The following is a 20,590-nucleotide window of genomic DNA, read 5'->3' on the forward strand; positions in this document are numbered from 1 at the left end:
ATATTGCTGTGAACTGGCATTCAGCCCTCTGCATTGCTCTGCACTGTCTCTCAGTCCTGTGCACTGCCTCGCAGCCCTGTGCACTGATGTGCACTGCCTCTTAGCCATGTGCACTGCTATGCACTGTCTGTCAGCCCTGTGCACTGCTGAGCACTGTCTGTCAGCCTGTGCTCTGCCATGTACTGTCTGTCAGCACTGTGCGGTGCATTACACTGTCTCTCAGCCCTGTTCACTGCCCTCTGCAATGCTGTGAACTGCATCTGTGTCCAGTGCACTGCCTCTCAGCCATGTGCACTGTTGTGCACTGTCTCTCAGCCCTGTACGCTGCTGTGCACTGTCTGCCAACACTGTGTACTGCCCTGCACTGTCTTTCAACCCTGTGTGCTGCCATGCACTTTCTGTCAGCACTGTGCTCTGCAATACAAGTTCGGTCAGCGCTGTGCATTGCAGTTCACTGCCTGTCGTACGCCGCCTGACAGCTCTGTGCACTGCTGTGCACTGTCTGTCACGCCTGGGCACTGTCAAGCACTATCACTCAGCCATGTGCACCATCTCTCAGACCTGTGCACTGCCTCTCAGCCATCCCCACTGTCTCTCAGTCCTGTGCACTGCTGTGCATTTCCTCTCAGTCCTGTGCACTGTCTCATATCCCTGTGCATTGCTCTGCACTATCCGTCAGCCCTGTGCACTGCCGAACACTGCCTGTCAGCCTGTGCTCTGCCGTGCACTGTCTGTCAGTACTGTGCGCTGCAGTACACTGTCTCTCTGTCCTGTACGCTGCAGTACACTTGCTCTCTGCGCTGTGCATTGCTGTGCACTGCCATACAGATGTCTGCATTACTGTGCACTGACTTCCAGCCCTCTGCACTGCTGTGCACTGTCTCTCAGCCATGTGCATTGCTGTGCACTGTTTCTCTACCCTGTGCACTGCTATGCACTGTCTCTCAGCCCTGTGCATTGCTGTGCACTGCCTCTCAGCCCTCTGCATTGCTCTGCACCGTCTCTCAGCCCTGTGCACTGCTGTACACTGTGGTCAGCCCTGTGCACTGCCACTCAGCCCTGCCTACTGTCTCTTAGCCCTGTGCATTGCCGTGCACTGCCTGTCAGCCCTCTGCAATGCCCTGCACTGTCTGTCAGCCCTGTGCACTGCTGTGCATTGTCTATCAGCCCTGTGCACTGCCGTGCAGTTTCTCAGCTTTGTGCACAGCCCTCTGCAATGCTGTGCACTGTATCTGTGTCCAGTGAACTGCCTGTCTGCCATGTGCACTGCTGTGCACTGTTTCTCAGCCATTTACATTGCTGTGCACTCTCTCTCAGCCCTGTGAACGGCCCTGCACTCTCTGTCCTCCCTGTTCACTGTCATGCACTGTCACTCAGCCATGTGCACTGTGACCCAGCACTGTGCCCTGCTGTGCACTGTCTCTCAGCCCTTTGCACTGTTCTGCACTACCTATCAGCCCTGTGAATTGCTGTGCACTGCCATTCTGCCCTCTGCACTCCTCTGCACTGTCTCTCAGTCCTGTGCACTGCCTCACCACCCTGTGCACTGTGGTGCACTTTCTCTCAGCCCTTTCACTGTTGTGCACTGCATCTCAGCCCTTTGCTTTGCTGTGCATGAGCTGTCTCCCAGCCCTGTGCACTGATGTGCACTCCCTTAGCCATGTGCACTGTTGTGCACTGTCTCTTAGCCATGTGCATTGCTGTGCACTGTGGTCAGCACTGTACACTGCCACTCAGCCCTGTGCACTGCTGTGCACTGCCTCTTAGCCCTGTGCACTGCTGTGCACTGTGGTCAGCACTGTACACTGCCACTCAGCCCTGTGCACTGCTGTGCACTGCCTCTTAGCCATGTGCACCGTTGGTCAGCCCTGTGCACTGTCTCTCAGCCCTGTGCACTGCCTCTGACCCATGTGCATTGCTGTGCACTGCCTCTCAGTCCTGTGCACTGCCTCTGACCCATGTGCATTGCTGTGCACTGTCTCTTAGCCATGTGAACTGTCAGTCAGCTCTGTGCACTTCCTCTCTACCCTATGCACTACTCTGCACTGTCTCTCAGTCCTGTGCACTGCCTCTCAGCCCTGTGCACTGCTGTGCACTTTCTCTCAGCCATGTGCATTGTTGTGCACTGTCTCTCTACACTTTGCACTGCTATACACTGTCTCTCAGCCCTGCCCACTGTCTCTTAGCCCTGTGCACTGCTATGCACTGTCTCTCAGCCCTTTGCACCGCTCTGCACTGCCTATCAGCTGGGTGAATTGCTGTGCACTGCCATTCAGTCCACTGCATTGCTCTGCACTGCCTCTCAGCCCTGTGAACTGCTGTGCACTGCCTCTCAGCCCTGTGCATTGCTGTGCACTGTTGTCAGTCCTGTACACTGCCTCTCAGCCCTGTGCACTGTCTCTTAGCCATGTGCACTGCCACTCAGCCCTGTGCACTGCTATGCACTGTCTCTTAGACCTGTGCAATGCTATGCACTGTTTCTCAGCCCTCCCCACTGCCTCTCAGCCCTGTGCACTGCTGTGCATTTCCTCTCAGCCCTGTGCAGTGCTGTGCACTGTCACTCAGCCCTGTGCACTGCAATGCACTGACTCAGTCCTTTGCACTGTCTCTCAGCCTTGTGCATCGCTGTGCACTGTCTCTTAGCCCTGTGCACTGTCACTCATCCTTGTGCACTGCTATTCTCTGTCTCTCAGCCCCATGCACGGCTATGCACTGTCTCTCAGTCCTTTTCACTGTCTCTCAGCCCTGTGCACTGTTATTCACTGTCTCTCAGTCATGTGCACTGCTGTGCACCGTCTCTAAGTCCTGTGCACTGTTGTCAGCCCTGTGCACTCCTCTCAGCCCTGTGCACTGCTGTGCACTGTTGTCAGCCCTGTGCACTCCTCTCAGCCCTGTGCACTGCTGTGCACTGTTGTCAGCCCTGTGCACTGTCTCTTAGCCATGTGCACTGTCAGTCAGCCCTGTGCACTGCCACTCAGCCTGTGCACTTACTCTTAGCCATGTGTACTGCTACGCACTGTCTCTTAGACCTGTGCACTGCTATGTACTGTCTCTCAGCCCTCCCCACTGTCTCTCAGCCCTGTGCACTGCTGTGCATTTCCTCTCAGCCCTGTGCACTGTCTCTTATCCCTGTGCATTGCTCTGCACTGTCTCTCAGTCCTGCGCATTTCCTCTCAGTCCTGTGCACTGCTGTGCACTGTCACTCAGTCCGTGCACTGCTATGCACTGTCTCTCAGTCCTTTTCACTGTCTTTCAGCCCTGTGCACTGCTGTGCACTGTCTCATAGCCCTGTGCACTGTCATTCATCCCTGTGCACTGCTATGCACTGTCTCTCAGTCCTTTGCACTGTCTCTCAGCCCTGTGCACTGTTATTCACTGTCTCTCAGTCATGTGCACTGCTGTGCACCGTCTCTAAGCCCTGTGCACTGTTGTCAGCCCTGTGCACTGCTGTGCACTGTTGTCAGCCCTGTGCACTGCTGTGCACTGTTGTCAGCCCTGTGCACTGCTGTGCACTGTTGTCAGCCCTGTGAACTGCCACTCAGCCCTGTGCACTGCTGTGCCTTCACTGTCTCTCAGCCCTGTGCACTGTCTCTTAGCCATGTGCACTGCTGTGCACTGTTGTCAGCCTTGTACTGCCACTCAAACCTGTGCACTGCTGTGCACTGTTGTCAGCCTTGTACTGCCACTCAAACCTGTGCACTGCTGTGCACTGTCTCTTAGCCATGAGTACTGCCATGCACCATCTCTTAGCCATGTGTACTGCTATGCACTGTCTCTTATCCCTGTGCATTGCTCTGCACTGTCTCTCAGCCCTGTGCACTGCTGCGCATTGTCAATCAGCCCCGTGCATTGCTCTGCACTGTCTCTCAGTCCTGTGCATTGCCTCTCAGCCCTGTGCACTGCTGCGCATTGTCAATCAGCCCCGTGCACTGCTCTGCACTGTCTCTCAGTCCTTTGCACTGTCTCTCAGCCCTGTGCACCACTGTGCATTGTCTCTTAGCCCTGTGCACTGCTATTCACTGTCTCTCAATCCTGTGCACAGTCTCTTAGCCCTGTGCACTGCTATTCACTGTCTCTCAATCCTGTGCACAGTCTCTTAGCCCTGTGCACTGCTATTCACTGTCTCTCAGCCCTGTGCACTCTCTCAGCCCTGTGCACTGCTATTCACTGTCTCTCAATCCTGTGCACAGTCTCTTAGCCCTGTGCACTGTCACTCAACCCTGAACTGTATCTCCCTCAGCCAATGTCACCTTGCATTTATGTAGCCCCTTTAACATAGTAAAACAACTCAAGGCGCTTCAAAGGGCCGATACCAAAATATATTTCATACCAAGCCACATAAGGTAACATTGCTCTCTCTCTCTGCCCCCCACACACACACCTTAAACCTGCTTATATTTCAACTCTTTCTTGGACTCGAACTCAAGTTCTGTCGAAGGGTCATGAGGACTCGAAACGTCAACTCTTTTCTTCTCCGCCGATGCTGCCAGACCTGCTGAGTTTTTCCAGGTAATTCTGTTTTTGTTTTAAGGTAACATTAGACTGGATGGCCAAAAGATTGCTCAGAGGGATAGGTTTGAAGGAGTGTTTTAAAGGAGACAATGAAGACGGATGGAGAGGTTGAGGAGGGAAATGCAGAACCTGAGGCCCAGGCAGCTGAAAGTGTGGCCACCAATGGTGAAGCGATTAGAATTGGAGTGCTTTAGGCCAGAATTGGAGTATTGCAGAGATGTTGGTGGGTTGTAGGGCTGTAGGAGTTTACAGAGATAGGGAGGGGAAAGGCCAAGAGAGATCAAGAATTTTTAAATTGAGTCCTTGGATGGGGAGCTAATGTGGATCAGTGAACACAGGGCTGAGGGTGAACACGTCATTGTGAGTTAGAACATAGGCAGCAAAACCATAGATGAGATCAAATTTATGGGGCCTTTGGAGGTCCATGTCCATAGATCCCTGAAGGTAGTGTGATGGGTGGATAAGGTGGTTAAGAAGGCATACAGAATACTCTCCTTTATCACCTGAGGCACGGAGTATAAGAGCAGGGAGGTTACACTAGAACTGTATAAAACATTGGTTAGGCCACAGCTAGAGTGCTGCATGTAGTTCTGGCCATCACATCACAGGAAGGTTGTGATCGCACTAGAGAGAGTACAGAGGAGATTTACAAGGGGTGTTGCCATGTAGTGTATTACAACCTTTATTAATATTGGATGCTTATTCCAGGTCCGATATAGCTACTGATTAATCCCCACAACTTCAGTCACAGGGAGCTGGACCCAAAGACATGGAACTGGGTTATGAGCCCTGCTCAACGTCCGAATGAAAGATTGAAACCAACTGGAATGATTCCTCTCCATGATAGACTTTTTACGCCTATTTCTTCAGTAGATTGTAATTTCCCGGATATGATCAGGGTCCAGGTGAAACGCCTCTGTAAATATCCTCTCACCACGAGGGAACTGGAATGGGAGTGGGAGTGCGGGGGTGGTTTGTGAGTCTTTGATGCAGAAGCCGAAATGAGATGATTAAAGTTTTATGGCACACACAAGTTTATTATAATATGAAAGCTCGCGATTGTGGTGCTTATACAAACGGCATAAATCGCAAGCTGGATAAATCCCAAAAAACAAAGATAGCTAGCTCCTACTTCCCGAAGGATTTTACAGCCCCCCCACCCCCCGCACCAGCGTGTCTCCCCCTCTGCTGGATGCGGTGGGCCATTTAAATCTCCATTCAGTTCGGCGGGACTGTCATATCCTGCCGGGCGGTGAGGGACAGTAAAATCCTAGCCCGAGGTTTAAACTTTACTGGTGAAAGATGCAACATTTTCAAAAGTAAGGATATCCATCAAATGTTAAAGTGACACTATTACCTTAATCGCCGAGCATGTGAGATCCGCTGGTTCCAGAACAGCCCTGAAGTCAATGTAACAAATACAACGAGAAGCTAACAAAGCTGAACACTCAAGTTTGGGTTGAAATATTTATAATGAATTTTGGGGTTGTAAAATGAGTGGTTGGGTAGAAGAGGTTCATTTGAGCAATAATAGACCACCCCCTAATCAGGGTCCTATATTTGAAGAAAGGACCTCATTATAAAGAGGGTGCGCTTTCAATGTTGAAGTTATTCCTGTAAACTGGACTTTGCGTAACAATCATGGGGCAGTGTCCAGCCAGATAATAAGGCTTGAGGCTTGGCATTCTTTGCTCTGATTGTGGGTTTTAATTATCAGGCGTAGCACTGTATGTGGACGCGCCAGAGTAATAGTAAGAACCGGAGAGCACTGCTTTTTAGGCGTGTGTATTTCTTATCAGTGAATTCATTGTTGTGAAGGGAGTTAACCTTGCTGTTCTTGCAATCTAGTTTTGACACCTGTTAAAATATGTTTTACCAAAGTAACTTTTAACCTAATTTTCCTGTATTTACCCCACGACGTTTGACTGTTATTCCTTCACGACCAGGACTGGAGAATTTTAGCCGTGCAGAAAGATTGGAGAGGCTAGGGTTGTTTTAATTTGGAACAGAGGAGACTGAGGGAGATCTAAACGAGGTGCATTAGATTATGAGGGGCCTAGATAGAGATGACAGGAAGACATTTCCCTCAGCAGAGAGGTCAACAGCCAGGGGGCAGGGATTTAAAGTAATTGGTAAAAGAATTAGACGGGAGCTGAGGAGGCTTTTGTTTTCATTCAGAGGGTGGTGAGACTGGGAACTCACTGCCTGAAAGGATGGTAGAAACGCTCACAACATTTAAAAAATTACTTGGATGTACATTTGAAGTGCTGTAACTTATAGTGCTATTTACCAAGAGCTAGACAGTGGGATTAAGCTGGATGGCTCTGTATTCATTGATGTGGGTCTTAGATGGGGTAGTTCATAGATACTGCTGAAGGCAAGGCTGCTGGCAAACTCTACCTTTTATTGAACATAATACTAACTCTGTACGATACAGGCTCAGCACGAGGCTCTACATAGAACTATCTCTCTCCATGGTCTGTTTTCACGTGATCACTGATTATGTTGACTATATATTTACATATTTAATATTAATCCTTTATACTATAACAGCTACCTGTTGGCCAGCACAGGCAGAATAGGCCAAAGGGCCTTTTTCTACTTTGTAAATCTTTTGTATGTCTCTATGTTTCTTCTATGTAGTGTGAAAGGGAAGTCAGCCAGAACTGAGCTGGAATAGTCGAATGTAGAGGTAACAAAGACATGAATGAGAGTTTCAGCAAATGAGACAGGAAATGTTACCAAGGTGGAAAGAGGAGTCCATGATCATGGCATCAATATGTGGTCAGAAACTAGTCTTTGGGGTCAATTATGACAACAATATAGTGAACAGTCTGGTTCAGAATTAGACAGTTACCCAGAGAGGGATGGATCTCTCTCTCTCTGTCCCTCAGTCCTGCGATTTCTCTGTCAGTCCTATTCACTTCCTCTCTTACTGTCTCTCTTAGTCTCTCTCTCTATCAGTTCCACCCTCCCCCTCTGACTTTGTTTCGGTCTCTGTCTCGCTCTGTCGCACTCTCTCAGTATATTTCTTAGTCTCTTGCCTCCAATCTCTCTCTAATTCTTTCTCTCAGTACATCATTCTCTCTGACTCTTGATCTCTCTTTCTCACTCTGTGTCTCCCTCTGTCAGTCCCTCCCTATCTCTCAGTCTCTCTCTCTCAGCCCTCCTCCTCTCTTTCTCTCTCCATCCATCCCTTTCGCAGTTCTCTCTCTCCCTCGACCTGGCCCTCTCTTTCTATCTCTCAGTCCCTCCGTCTCTCAGTCCTATCTCTCTCTCAGTCCTCTCTCTCTCCCTCGACCAGGCCCTCTCTCTCTCTCTCTCTCTCAGTCCCTCTCTCTGGCCCTCTCTCTCAGTCCCTGTCTCTCCCACGACCAGGCCCTCTCTCGCTGTCTCTCAGTCCCCCTCTCCCTGAGCTGTACTGTCTATAATAAGGAAAGTGTGACGTACCTGGATTCATAGAGGCAGATCAACACTGCCCTCTTCTGTGTCTTCTCAGAACTGCAGAGATCGGACTGGGACATTCCTGGTTTTTGTGCTGCCATTGAAGGAACAGTGAAGGAATCTCATCATGTCCCAAAGCGCTTCATACCCAGTGTTATTTAGGAGTAGAGGGCCAGGTCATTGGCCAGGTTTGGCCAGGATCTAATTTCAGGTCCTTGCAAGCACCTGAACTGAGTGCAGGACACATTGCAATATTACAAATAAAACCCTAAAATTTGTAAACTTTGTATTATCAGTATGAGCAGCAGCACCTCTTCCTGGCCCCACAAACCAGTCTGCTTCCGAAACACACTGACCCAGGAGTTGCACTGCTGTCACACTGTCAGTAATATTGTGTACATGAGTGTCAGGAGTATACACACAAGCACCATTTGTTCTGCACCCTCAGTTACCATTAGTGTTTTATACAATATTATGGCTAGAGTGGTATATTCAAGTTCCTTTAGTGTAGTATACCAGAATTCCACCAGTGTTGTATACCTGAGCTGTATTGATGTTGTACACCACAGCTCTGCTGGTGTCGTATACTGAAGTTTTCACACCAGATTTGTGCTCAAGTTGTACACCAGAGTTGTGCGAGTGTTGTGTACTGGAGTTCCCTTAGTGATGTTTCCACTTGTGGGTGAGACAAGAACTAGGGACCACACTATTGGATAGTCACTAATAAATCCTAAAGGGAATTCAGGAGAAACCTCTGTATCCAAAAAATGGTGAGAATGTGGAACTCGCTACCTCAGGGAGTGGGTGAGGTGAATAGTATAGATACATTTAAGGGGAAGCTGGGTAAACACGAGGGAGAAAGGAACAGAAGGAATGTTGATGTGGTGAGATGAAACAGGATAGATGGAGCCTCGTGTGGAGTAGAAATAGCAGCATGGACCATGTGGGCAGAATGGCCTGTTTCTGCGCTGGAAATATTTTGGAATTTGATAGAATTATTTTCAGACTCTGCCGGTTTTGGCAGTGACCGTTAGGAACATCTGAGAGCCTGGACTCTGAAAGCATTGCCTCGTTGTGTTATGACCAAGATGGGAGGAGTGCACAGTCAGTCTCTAGTTCCACTACTCCAAGGGTCACAACATATATTGCAGTGATTTCTCCAGCCAGCTATATGGCAAATATATGCTTTACCTGTGAATCTCAGGATGACTGCTCAATGCCCAGGTTTCTTCAATAAACAACAAAATTATTCATTTATTATTAACATACCGGATCAAACATGAAAGTATAATAATTACACTTTCTAACTACCCTAACACATACACACACACACACACGTATACACACACACACACACACACATGTGCACACACACGTACACACACATGTATACACACACAGACATGTACACACACACATATACACACACACACAAACACGTGCACACACAAACACGTGCACACACACACACACATGTGCACACACACGTACACACACATGTATACACACACACACATGTATACACACACACACATATACACACACACACACAAACACGTGCACACACACACACATGTGCACACACACGTACACACACATGTATACACACACACACATGTATACACACACACACACATATACACACACACACAAACACGTGCACACACACACACACACGTGCACACACACGTACATACATGTATACACACACACACATGTATACACACACACACACATATACACACACACACACAAACACGTGCACACACACACACACACACACACACACATGTACACACACACACATACACAGCCAAAAAGATAATAAAATAGAGGAGTTCTGCCAAAAGGTTAAAAACCAATGGTTCGAGGAACAGCAGCAGCCAGAGTCCTTGCATTAACCATTTAAGGGACAGTGTCTTTTAAAAACACAAATTCTTCCAGAATGTTCTTAGTCCTTGAAGGTAAACTTTTTTTGTGATTAAAGTTTATGACAGTTGAGGTATTGAAGAGTGACATAACAAAGAAAAAGTACAATGGCCACACCATCAGTATGTGGCAGCTTGTACTAGAGCCAGGTCAGAGATCCCCTGCTTCCATCACCCACCCTTCAGCACTGCCATGCCTGCCCATCTGCTCAGCTGATCCCACAGGATAATACCCGAATGGAGATAATGCCCATATGGAGATAATGCTCAAAGGGAGATAATGCCCATATAGAGATAATGCCCGAATGGAGATTATGCCCTTATAGAGATAATGCCCATATGGAGATAATGCCCATATGGAGATAATGCCCGAATGGAGATAATGCCCATATGGAGATAATGCTCAAAAGGAGATAATGCCCATATAGAGATAATGCCTGAATGGAGATTATGCCCTTATGGAGATAATGCCCATATGGAGATAATGCCCATATGGAGATAATGCCCGAATGGAGATAATGCCCATATGGAGATAATGCCCATATGGAGATAATGCCCGAATGGAGATAATGCCCATATGGAGATAATGCCCGAATGGAGATAATGCCCATATGGAGATAATGCCTGTGTGGAGATAATGCCCATATGGAGATAATGCCCATATGGAGATAATGCCCATATGGAGATAATGCCTGTGTGGAGATAATGCCCATATGGAGATAAAGCCCGAATGGAGATAATGCCCTTATGGAGATAATGCCGGTATGGAGATAATGCCCAAATGGAGATAATGACCATATGGAGATAATGCCCAAATGGAGATAATGCCTGAATGGAGATAATGCTCGAATTGAGATAATGCCCAAATGGAGATAATGCTCGAATGGAAATAATGCCCAAAGGGAGATAATGCCCGAATGGAGATAATGCCCATATGGAGATAATGCCCATATGGAGATAATGCCCGAATGGAGATAATGCCCGAAAGGAGATAATGCTCAAAGGGAGATAATGCTCGAAGGGAGATAATGCTCGAATGGAGATAATGCTCGAATGGAGATAATGCCCAAAGGGAGATAATTCCCATATGGAGATAATGCCCATATGGAGATAAAGCCCAAATGGTGATAATGCCTATATGGAGATAATCCTCAAATGGAGATAATGTCCATATGGAGATAATGCCGGTCTGGAGATAATGCTCAAAGGGAGATAATGCCCATATCGAGATAAAGCCCCTATGGAGATAATGACCAAATGGAGATAATGCCCATGTGGAGATAATGCCTGAATGGAGATAATGACCAAATGGAGATAATGCCTGAATGGAGATAATTCTCGAATGGAGATAATGCTCAAATGGAGATAATGCTCGAATGGAGATAATGCCCATATGGAGATAATGCTCGAATGGAGATAATGCCCGTATGGAGATAATGCCCGTTTGGAGATAATGCCCGTTTGGAGATAATGCCCGTATGGAGATAATGCTCAAAGGGAGATAATGCCTGTATGGAGATAATGCCCGAATGGAGATAATGCCCGAATGAATCCACATGATTACCCAGTCTGACAATTTCAACCCAGTTCCTAAATTGCAGCTGATATCAAATTCACTCAAAGAAGCTATTGGATCAGTGATGAGGAAATAAGGAAATATAAGATTACTGTATGAAGAAGGAGATTTTCCATTGTTAAACTGCATAAATTTTCTCTGTATCTAACCCCATGCTGTACCTGTCCTGGGAGTGTTTGATGGGGCAGTGTAGAGGGAGATTTACTCTGTATCTAACCCCGTGCTGTACCTGTCCTGGGAGTGTTTGATGGGGACAGTGTAGAGGAAGCTTTACTCTGTATCTAACCCCGTGCTGTACCTGTCCTGGGAGTGTTTGATGGGAATAGTGTAGTGGGAGCTTTACTCTGTATCTAACCCCGTGCTGTACCTGTCCTGGGAGTGTTCGATGGGGACAGTGTAGAGGGAGCTTTACTCTGTATCTAACCCCATGCTGTACCTGTCCTGGGAGTGTTTGATGGGGACAGTGTAGAGGGAGCTTTAGTCTGTATCTAACCCCGTGCTGTATCTGTCCTGGGAGTGTTTGATGGGGACAGTGTAGAGGGAGCTTTACTCTGTATCTAACCCTGTGCTGTACCTGTCCTGGGAGTGTTTGATGGGGACAGTGTAGAGGGAGATTTACTCTGTATCTAACCCTGTGCTGTACCTGTCCTGGGAGTGTTTGATGGGACACCCAATGCCTTTAAAGCTATGATAATACAGGGTTGAAATGCAGTTGCTTCACTTGTGTGTAGGACAGGAGTCTTGCAGCCACTGTCAGGTCCCCAGTGATAGATGATGTAGAAGCTTGTATGTAAATGATTGTAATCCTATTTCAGGCTGCCCTCCATTAGGGGCTCCAGGTCTAGTGTTTCTCCTCTGGAGCTATAATGGGTCACATGGGCTTGTGCTAATGCACTGCGATGGCATTTAATCCCCTGTACTCTTCACACATGAATTACTTGATGCTGATGTATTCCTCCTGAACTGTCTCTTGTGTCTTAGGGCACCTGAAAATATTCCGGTTTAATGGTAGTTTTGAAATCCTGTGACCTTCAACAGATTCCAGCCTCACATCCTCGAGCTTGGAAGTTCACTCAAGCCAACCAAATCCCGAAATGGAGGAATTGGTCCCTGTTTGTTTTGGCACATGGGTCCTTGGCCCATTGGCAGCTGCTTTTACATTTCGCACAATGTCCTTTCCCATTGCTTATTTCCATTCACAATGATCTTTGTGATTTCATAGCCAGGCAGCTCTCACTTCAGGGACTCCTCTGTGGCTTGTGATTAAACATCCTGTGCAGTGTGACGTTATTCTATCTCTGTAACCTACTCCACCCCTCCAGTCCCCTGAAATCTCTGCACTCCTCCAATTCCCCATGTGAATCGCTCCACCATTGGCAGCGTCAACACCCTAAAGCTAAGCTCTGGAATTTCCTCATGAAATCTCGTCACCTCTCCCTCTCCTCCATCAGCTGCTCCTTAAAACCTACCTCTTTGCTCCTTAGGGAAGGCGGTGGTGCAGTGGTATTGTCACTGGGCTACTAATCCAGAAACCAAGGGTAATGTTCTGGGGACCTGGTTCAAATGGTGACCATGAAACCACTGCCGATGTCCTTTAGGGAAGGAAATCTGCCGTCCTTACCTGGTCTGGCCTATATGTGACTCCAGACCCACAGCAATGTGGTTGACTCTTAAATGCTCTCTGAAATGGCCCAGCAAGCCACTCATTGTATCAAACCATTACAAAGTCCAAAAGGAATGACACTGGATGGACCACCCAGCGTCAACCTAGGCACTGGAAGTGACAATGGCAATCTCAGCCCTATCGACTCTGCAAAGTCCTCCTCACTAACACCTGGGGGCTAGTGCTAAAGTTGGGAGAGCTGTCTCACAGACTAGTCAAGACTCAACAGCCTCACATGGTCATCCTCACAGAATCATACCTTACAGATGCTGCCCCAGACACGACTATCACCATCCCTGGGTATGTCCTGTCCCACCGGCAGGACAGACCCAGCAGAGTTGGTGCCACAGTGGTAAACAGTCAGGAGGGAGTTGCCTGAGAGCCCTCAACATCAACTCCGGAGCCCATGAAGTCACATGGCATCAGGTCAAACATGGGCAAGGAAACCTCCTGCTGATTACCATGTACCGCCCTCCCTCAGCTGATGAATCAGTGCTCCTTCATGTTGAACACCACTTGGAGGAAGCACTGAGGGTGGCAAGGGTGCAGAATTTACTCTGGGTGGTGGACTTCAATGTCCATCACCAAGAGTGGCTCGGTTGCACCACTACTGACTGAGCTGGCTGAGTCCTAAATGACTTAGCTGCTAGATTGGGTCTGCGGCAGGTGGTAGGGGAAAAACATACTTGACCTCATCCTCACCAACCTGCCTGCTGCAGATGCATCTGTCCATGACTGTATTGGTAGGAGTGATCACCGCACAGTCATTATGGAGATGAAGTCCCACCTTCACATTGAGGATACCCTCCATCGTGTTGTGTGGCACTACCACCGTGCTAAATGGGATAGATTTCAAACAGATCTAGCAACTCAAGACTGGGAATCCATGAGGTGCTGTGGGCCATCAACAGCAGCAGAATTGTACTCAAACACAATCTTTGGTCTCATGGTCTTGCCTATCCTCCACTCTACCATTACCATCAAGCCAGGGGATCAACCCTGGTTCAATGAAGAGTGCAGGAGGGCATGCCAGGAGCAGCACCAGGCATATCCAAAAATGAGGTGTCAACCTGGTGAAGCTATATCACAGGACTACTTGTGTGCCAAACAGCATAAGCAGCAAGTGATAGGCAGAGCTAAATGATTCCCTAACCAACAGATCAGATCTAAGCTCTGGGTTCCTGCCACATCCAGTCATGAATGGTGGTGGACATTAAAGAGTTCACTGGAGGAAGAGGCTCCACAATTACCCTCATCCTCAATGATGGAGGAGCCCAGCACATCAGTGCAAAAGATAAGGCTGAAGCATCTGCAACAGTCTTCAGCCAGAAGATAGTTACAAAGTGAGATTGGAGAGGTTGGGACTGTTCTTCTTGGAGAGAAGAAGGCCAAGAGGCGATTTGATAGAGATGTTCAAAATCATGAGGGGACTGGACAGAGTAGGTAGGGAGAAGCTGTTCCCACTCGTAAACGGATGAAGAGTGAGAGGGCTCAGATTTAAAGGGATTCGCCAAAGAAACAAATGTGACGTGACAGAAAACTTTTGCACGAGTGGTTCGGGTCTGGAATGTTCTTCCTCGAAGTGTGATGGAGGCAGGTTCAATCCAGGCATTCAAGAGGACATTGGATGATTATTTGAATAGAAACAAGGTGCAGGGATATGGGTAAAAAGCAGGGCAATGGCACTAGGTCATAATGCTAATTCGGAGAGCCAGTGCAGACACGATGGGCCAAATGGCGTCCTTCTGCGCTGTAACATTCTGTGATTCTGTGAAGCGCTGAATGGATGATCCATCTCGGCCTCCTCCCAAGGTCCCCAGCATCACAGACGCCTAGCCCCAACCATCTTCAGCTGCTTCATCAATGACCTTCCTTCCATCATAAGGTCAGAAGTGAGGATGTTCACTGATGATTGCACAATGTTCAGCGCCATTCGCGACTCCTCAGATACTGAAGCAGCTCATGTCCGGATGCAGCAAGACCTGGACAATATCCAGGCTTGGGCTGACAAGTGGCAAATAACATTCGCACCACACAAGTGCCAGGCAATGACCATCTCCAACAAGAGAGAATCCAAACATCGCCCCTTGATGTTCAATGGCATTACCATCACTGAATCCCCCACTATCAACATCCTGGGGGTTGCCATTGACCAGAAGCTGAACTGGACTAGCCATATAAATACTGTGGCTACAAAAGCAGGTCAAAGGCTAGGAATCGTGCGATGAGTAACTGACCTCCTGACTCCCCAAAGCCTGTCCACCATTTACAGGGCCTAAGTCAGGAGTCTGATGGAACACTCCCCAGTTGCCTGGATGAGTGCAGTTCCAACAAGACTCAAGAAGCTTGACACCTTCCAGGACATGCAGCCTGCTTGATTGGCACCCCATCCACAAACATTCACTCCCTCCACCACCGACGCACAGCAGCAGTAGTGTGTACCATCTACAAAATGCACAGCAGGAATTCACCTAAGACACCACCTTCAAAACCCATGACCACTGCCATCTAGAAGGACAAGGGCAGTTGATGCATGGGAACATCACCACCTGGAACTTCCCCATCAAGCCACTCACCATCATGATTTGGAAACATATCGCCGTTCCTTATCTGTCACTGGTCAAAATCCTGGAACTCCCTCCCTCCCTACACCACATGCAGCAGGTCAAGGAGGCAGGTCACCACTTCTCTACCAAGGCCAATTAGGGGCGGGCAATAAATGCTGGCCTAGCCAGCAACGCCCACATCCCACAAATCAATAAAAAAAAGCTGTTTTCATATCACCTTATGTGGCTCGATGTCAATTTTTGACCAATAACACTCTTGCCTTGGGATATTTTATTATGTTAGAGGTGCTAGATTACTGTAAATTGTTCATTTTTTTACTGTCACTGAAGCAGATTGTGGGTATCTTCCTGTTCTATGTTGGGGCAGCTGGCTTCACCTAGAGCAGGTTTGATGCTGGTGGAGGGCAGTCAGCTCCTCTGCTGTTCCTAATGGCTGTGCAGTGACTGGGCTGGAATATATGCTTTGGATGTTGACTGAGATTGCTGCAGAGATCATTGTGATAAATACTTTCCACACTTGAGCACCATTTTCATTTACACATACAGGATGACTTATAAACGAAGTGATGGGTCGGTGTCCATGAAACTGTATTCCAATGAGAGAAGCACTCTCAGAATGCAGGCGTAGAAATTAGGAATATGCGAATGTTTTCAGTTGGAATAGCAAACTGGATGGAGCACTTGGCATTGATGTAGACACTGGAAATGTTAGTGGCACACCCAGCCTTATGGACCCTGCAAAGTCTGCCTTACCAAAACCTGGTGCCTTGTGCCAAAATTGGGAGAAGTCCAACAGCCTGACTCTGTCTGAGAATATGACTGTCCCAGGCAGAATCATCACTCTTCCAGAGGTGCCAGCACACTGGTATACAGTTGGGAGGGAGTTGCCCTGGGAGTCCTCAATATCGACTCTGGAGCTCATGACATCAGGTCAAAAATGGGGAAGGAAACCTCCTGCTGATTACCACATATTGCCCTCCCTCAGCTGATGAATCAGTACTCCTTTATGTTGAACACTCCTTGGAGGAAGCACTGAGGGTAGCAAGGGTGCAGAATGTACTCTGGGTGAGGGAGTTCAATGTCCATCACTAAGAGTGGCTCAGTAGCACCATAGCTGGCTGAGTCTGAAATGACATAGCTGCTAGACTAGGTCTGCAGCAGGGAGTGAGGGAACCTACAAGAGGGAAAAACATACTTGACCTCATCCTCACCAATCAACCTGCTGTAGATGTGTTTGTCTCTGACAGGATTAGTAAGCGTGAGTCAATGGGATAGATTTCGAACAGATCTAGCAACTGGGAATCCATGAGGTGCTGTGGGCCATCAGCAGCAGCAGGATTGTACTCAACCACAATCTTTAACCTCATGGCCCGGCATATCCCCCACTCTACCATTACCATCAAGACAGAGGATCAACCCTGGTTCAATGAAGAGTGCAGGAGAGCATTCCAAGAGCAGTACCAGGCATATCCAAAAATGAAGTGTCAGCCTGGTGAAGCTATAACACAGGACAACTTGAATGCCAAGCAGCAAGTGATTGACAGAGCTAAGTGATTCCACAACCAATGGATCAGATCTAAGCTCTGCAGTCCTGCCATATCCAGTTGTGAATGGCAGTGGACAATTAAACAACTCACTGGAGAAGGAGGCTCCACAAATATCCCCATCCTCAATGATGGAGGAGCCCAGCACATCAATGTAAAAGATAAGGCTGAAGCATTTGCTACAATCTTCAGCCAGAAGTGCCGAGTGATGATCCACCTCGGCCTCCTCCGGAGATCCCCAGCATCACAGATGCCTGTCTTCAGCCAACTGGATTTACTCCACGTGGTATCAAGAAACGGCTGAAGGCACTGGATAGTGCCAAGGCAACAGGCCTTGACAATATTCTGGCAAAAATGTTGAATACTTATTCTCCAGAGCTAGCTGTACCCCAAGCCAAGCTTGGCATCTACCTGGCAATATGGGAAAATCTCCAGGTACGTCCTGCACACAAAGCAGGACAAACCCAATCCAGCCAATTACCACCCCATCAGTCTACTCTCAATTATCAATAAAGTGATGGAATGGGTCATCGACAGTGCTACCAAGCATCACTTACTGAGGAATAAACTCACCGATGCCCAATGTTGGTTCCGACATGGCCACTCAACTCCTGAGCTCATTACAGCCATGGTTCGAGCATGCACAAAAAAAGCTGAACTCCTGAGATGAGGTGAGAGTGACTGCCCTTGACATCAAGGCAGCATTTGACAGAGCTTGGCATCAAGGAGCCCTAGCAAAACTGGAGTCAATGGGAATTGGGGGAAAGCTCCTCTGCTGATTGGAGTCATACCTAGCACAAAAAGATAGTTGTGGTTGTTGGATGCCAATTTCTTCAGTCCTGGGACATCTCTGCAGGAATTCCTCAGGGTAGTGTCCTAGGCCCAACCATCTTCAGCTGATTCAAAAATGACCTTCCCTCCATTGTAAGGTCAAAAGTGTGGATGTTCGCTGATGATTGCACAATGTTCAACACCATTCACGACTCCTCAGATACTGAATGCAGCGAGACCTGGACAACATTCAAGCTTTGGCTGATGTGTGTATCAAGTTACATTCATGCCTGGCAATGATGATCTCCAGTGAGAGAATCCAACCATTACTCCTTGATGTTCAATGGCATTACCAGCACTGAATCCCCCACTATCAAAATCCTGGGGATTACCATTGACCAGAAACTGAACTGGACTAACCATATAAATACTATGGTTACAAGTGCAGGTCAGAGGTTAGGAATCCTGCTGCGAGTAACACACCTCCTGACTCCCCAAAGACTGTCCACAATCTACACAAGTCTGGAGTGCAATGGAATACTCTGCACTTGCCTGGATGACTGCAGCCCCCACAACACTCAGGAAGCTTGACACCATCCAGGACAAAGCAGCCCGCTTGATTGGCACCACTTCCACAAACATTCACTCCCTCCACCATTGACTCACAGTGGCAGCAGTGTGAACCATCTACAAGATGCACCGTAGGAACTCAGCAAGGCTCCTTAGGCAGCACCTTCCAAACTCACGACCTCTACCACCTAGAAGGACAAGGGCAGCAAGTGCTCCAAGCCACTCACCATCCTGAATTATCATTGTTTCTTCACTGAAAAGTTCATTGAGAAATTCGTGAGATCTGCCTTTGTTAGACCAGTCATTTTTAGATGTAGTTTTGTGGTGTGCTCGATCACAGTTTGCCTGTTAGTTCTTGTTTACCGCTTGTTAATTCTGGATGTTAGAGTACAAACTAGATAGAATTTTTACTATATAATAGTCGGAGCAAACAGTCAATACTATTTGTTTAAAACCATGGAATCCACAGCGTTATTGCCTTAGTAAGTAGCTGGGGTTTAAAATTTTGGCTAAATAAAGCATTGATATCGTATCAAATGCATATTTTGAGCTTTATCATGGTTTGTCCACGAAACCAAAAAGTCTGCCTACCGACCAAATGTGGGGCAGGAGATGTTTAAAAATGTCTAATAAGCATAGTTTAAAAAAAACATTGTTAGCACAGGGCCAACCAGAGCAAGGATGAGCTGGACAAGTGTCTGTTCAGAAGAGCCCCTTCATCATTTGAAATGTGTTAATGAAAATGGATTATAATAAAATAACATTCTTTTTCATTTTAGCAATAAAGTTTTAACATAAAACCAAGATAAAACTAACACTCAAACCTAAGCGTGACTATGGAAAAATATGAAAAAGAAATATAGGAGGCGAAATCAATCGTCCATAAAAATTTGTAAAACATGTAACATTAAGAGCATAGCAAGTCTGGGTGTTTGTTGGGCAAAGCTTTTGAAATTAACAATCCTTAAAAATGTAATAAAAATTAAAGATGTAATTCCTCTACATTGGAGAGACCAAACGCAGACTGGGTGACCGCTTTGCAGAACACCTTCGGTCTGTCCGCAACCATGACCCAGACCTCCCTGTCGCTTGCCATTTCAACACACCACCCTGCTCTCATGCCCACATGTCCGTCCTTGGCCTGCTGCAATGTTCCAGTGAAGCTCAACGCAAACTGGAGGAACAGCACCTCATCTTCCGACTAGGCACTTTACAGTCTTCCGGACTGAATATTGAGTTCAACAATTTTAGATCATGAGCTGTCTCCTCCATCTCCACCCCCTTTCCGATTACCGCCCCCCCCCACCTTTTTTTCCAATATTTTATATAGATTTTTCTTTTCCCACCTATTTCCATTAATTTTAAGTGTAGTTCCATCCATTGTTTTATCTCTACTTTTTAGCCTTTTTCGATTCCTTCACCCGACCCCACCCCACTAGGGCTATCTGTACCTTGCTTGTCCTGCTTTCTACCCTCAATTAGCATATTCCTTAGATAATATCATCACCTTCAACACCTCTTTGTCCTTTTGTCTATGACATCTTTTGGTTATCTCCACCTATCACTGGCCCCTTATCCAGCTCTACTTGTCCCACCACCACCACCACCCCCCCCACACCCCTTAAACCAGCTTATATTTCACCTCTCTTCTATTTTTACGAATCAGCGACCAAAGCCCTCATCCCTGGACTCAGGCTTGCAGTAGCCAATAGAATTCCTGAGGCCAGTCAATCCTCCTCATTCTCCGTATCGGAATTCTGCTTCAAGTGTTAGCTCAAAGACTCTAATTTTGAGTTTCGGACAATTAGTTGCATAATGATATTTGGAATCACAAAGAAAACATCTGTTAATCACTCCCACTGCATTTCTGGTACTCATGCGATTGACATCCAAGTCCTGTTTTCTGCCTTGATCCACAAATCAGCTAAAAATACGACCCTCAGAGCACCTATCAGTAACTCTCTCTTCGTATTGACGCCTGCGTCTAGTATTCAGATGGTCTTGAAATTCAGCAA

The sequence above is a fragment of the Carcharodon carcharias genome, chromosome 17 (assembly GCF_017639515.1).
Source record: "Carcharodon carcharias isolate sCarCar2 chromosome 17, sCarCar2.pri, whole genome shotgun sequence".
Lineage (NCBI taxonomy): Eukaryota > Metazoa > Chordata > Chondrichthyes > Lamniformes > Lamnidae > Carcharodon > Carcharodon carcharias.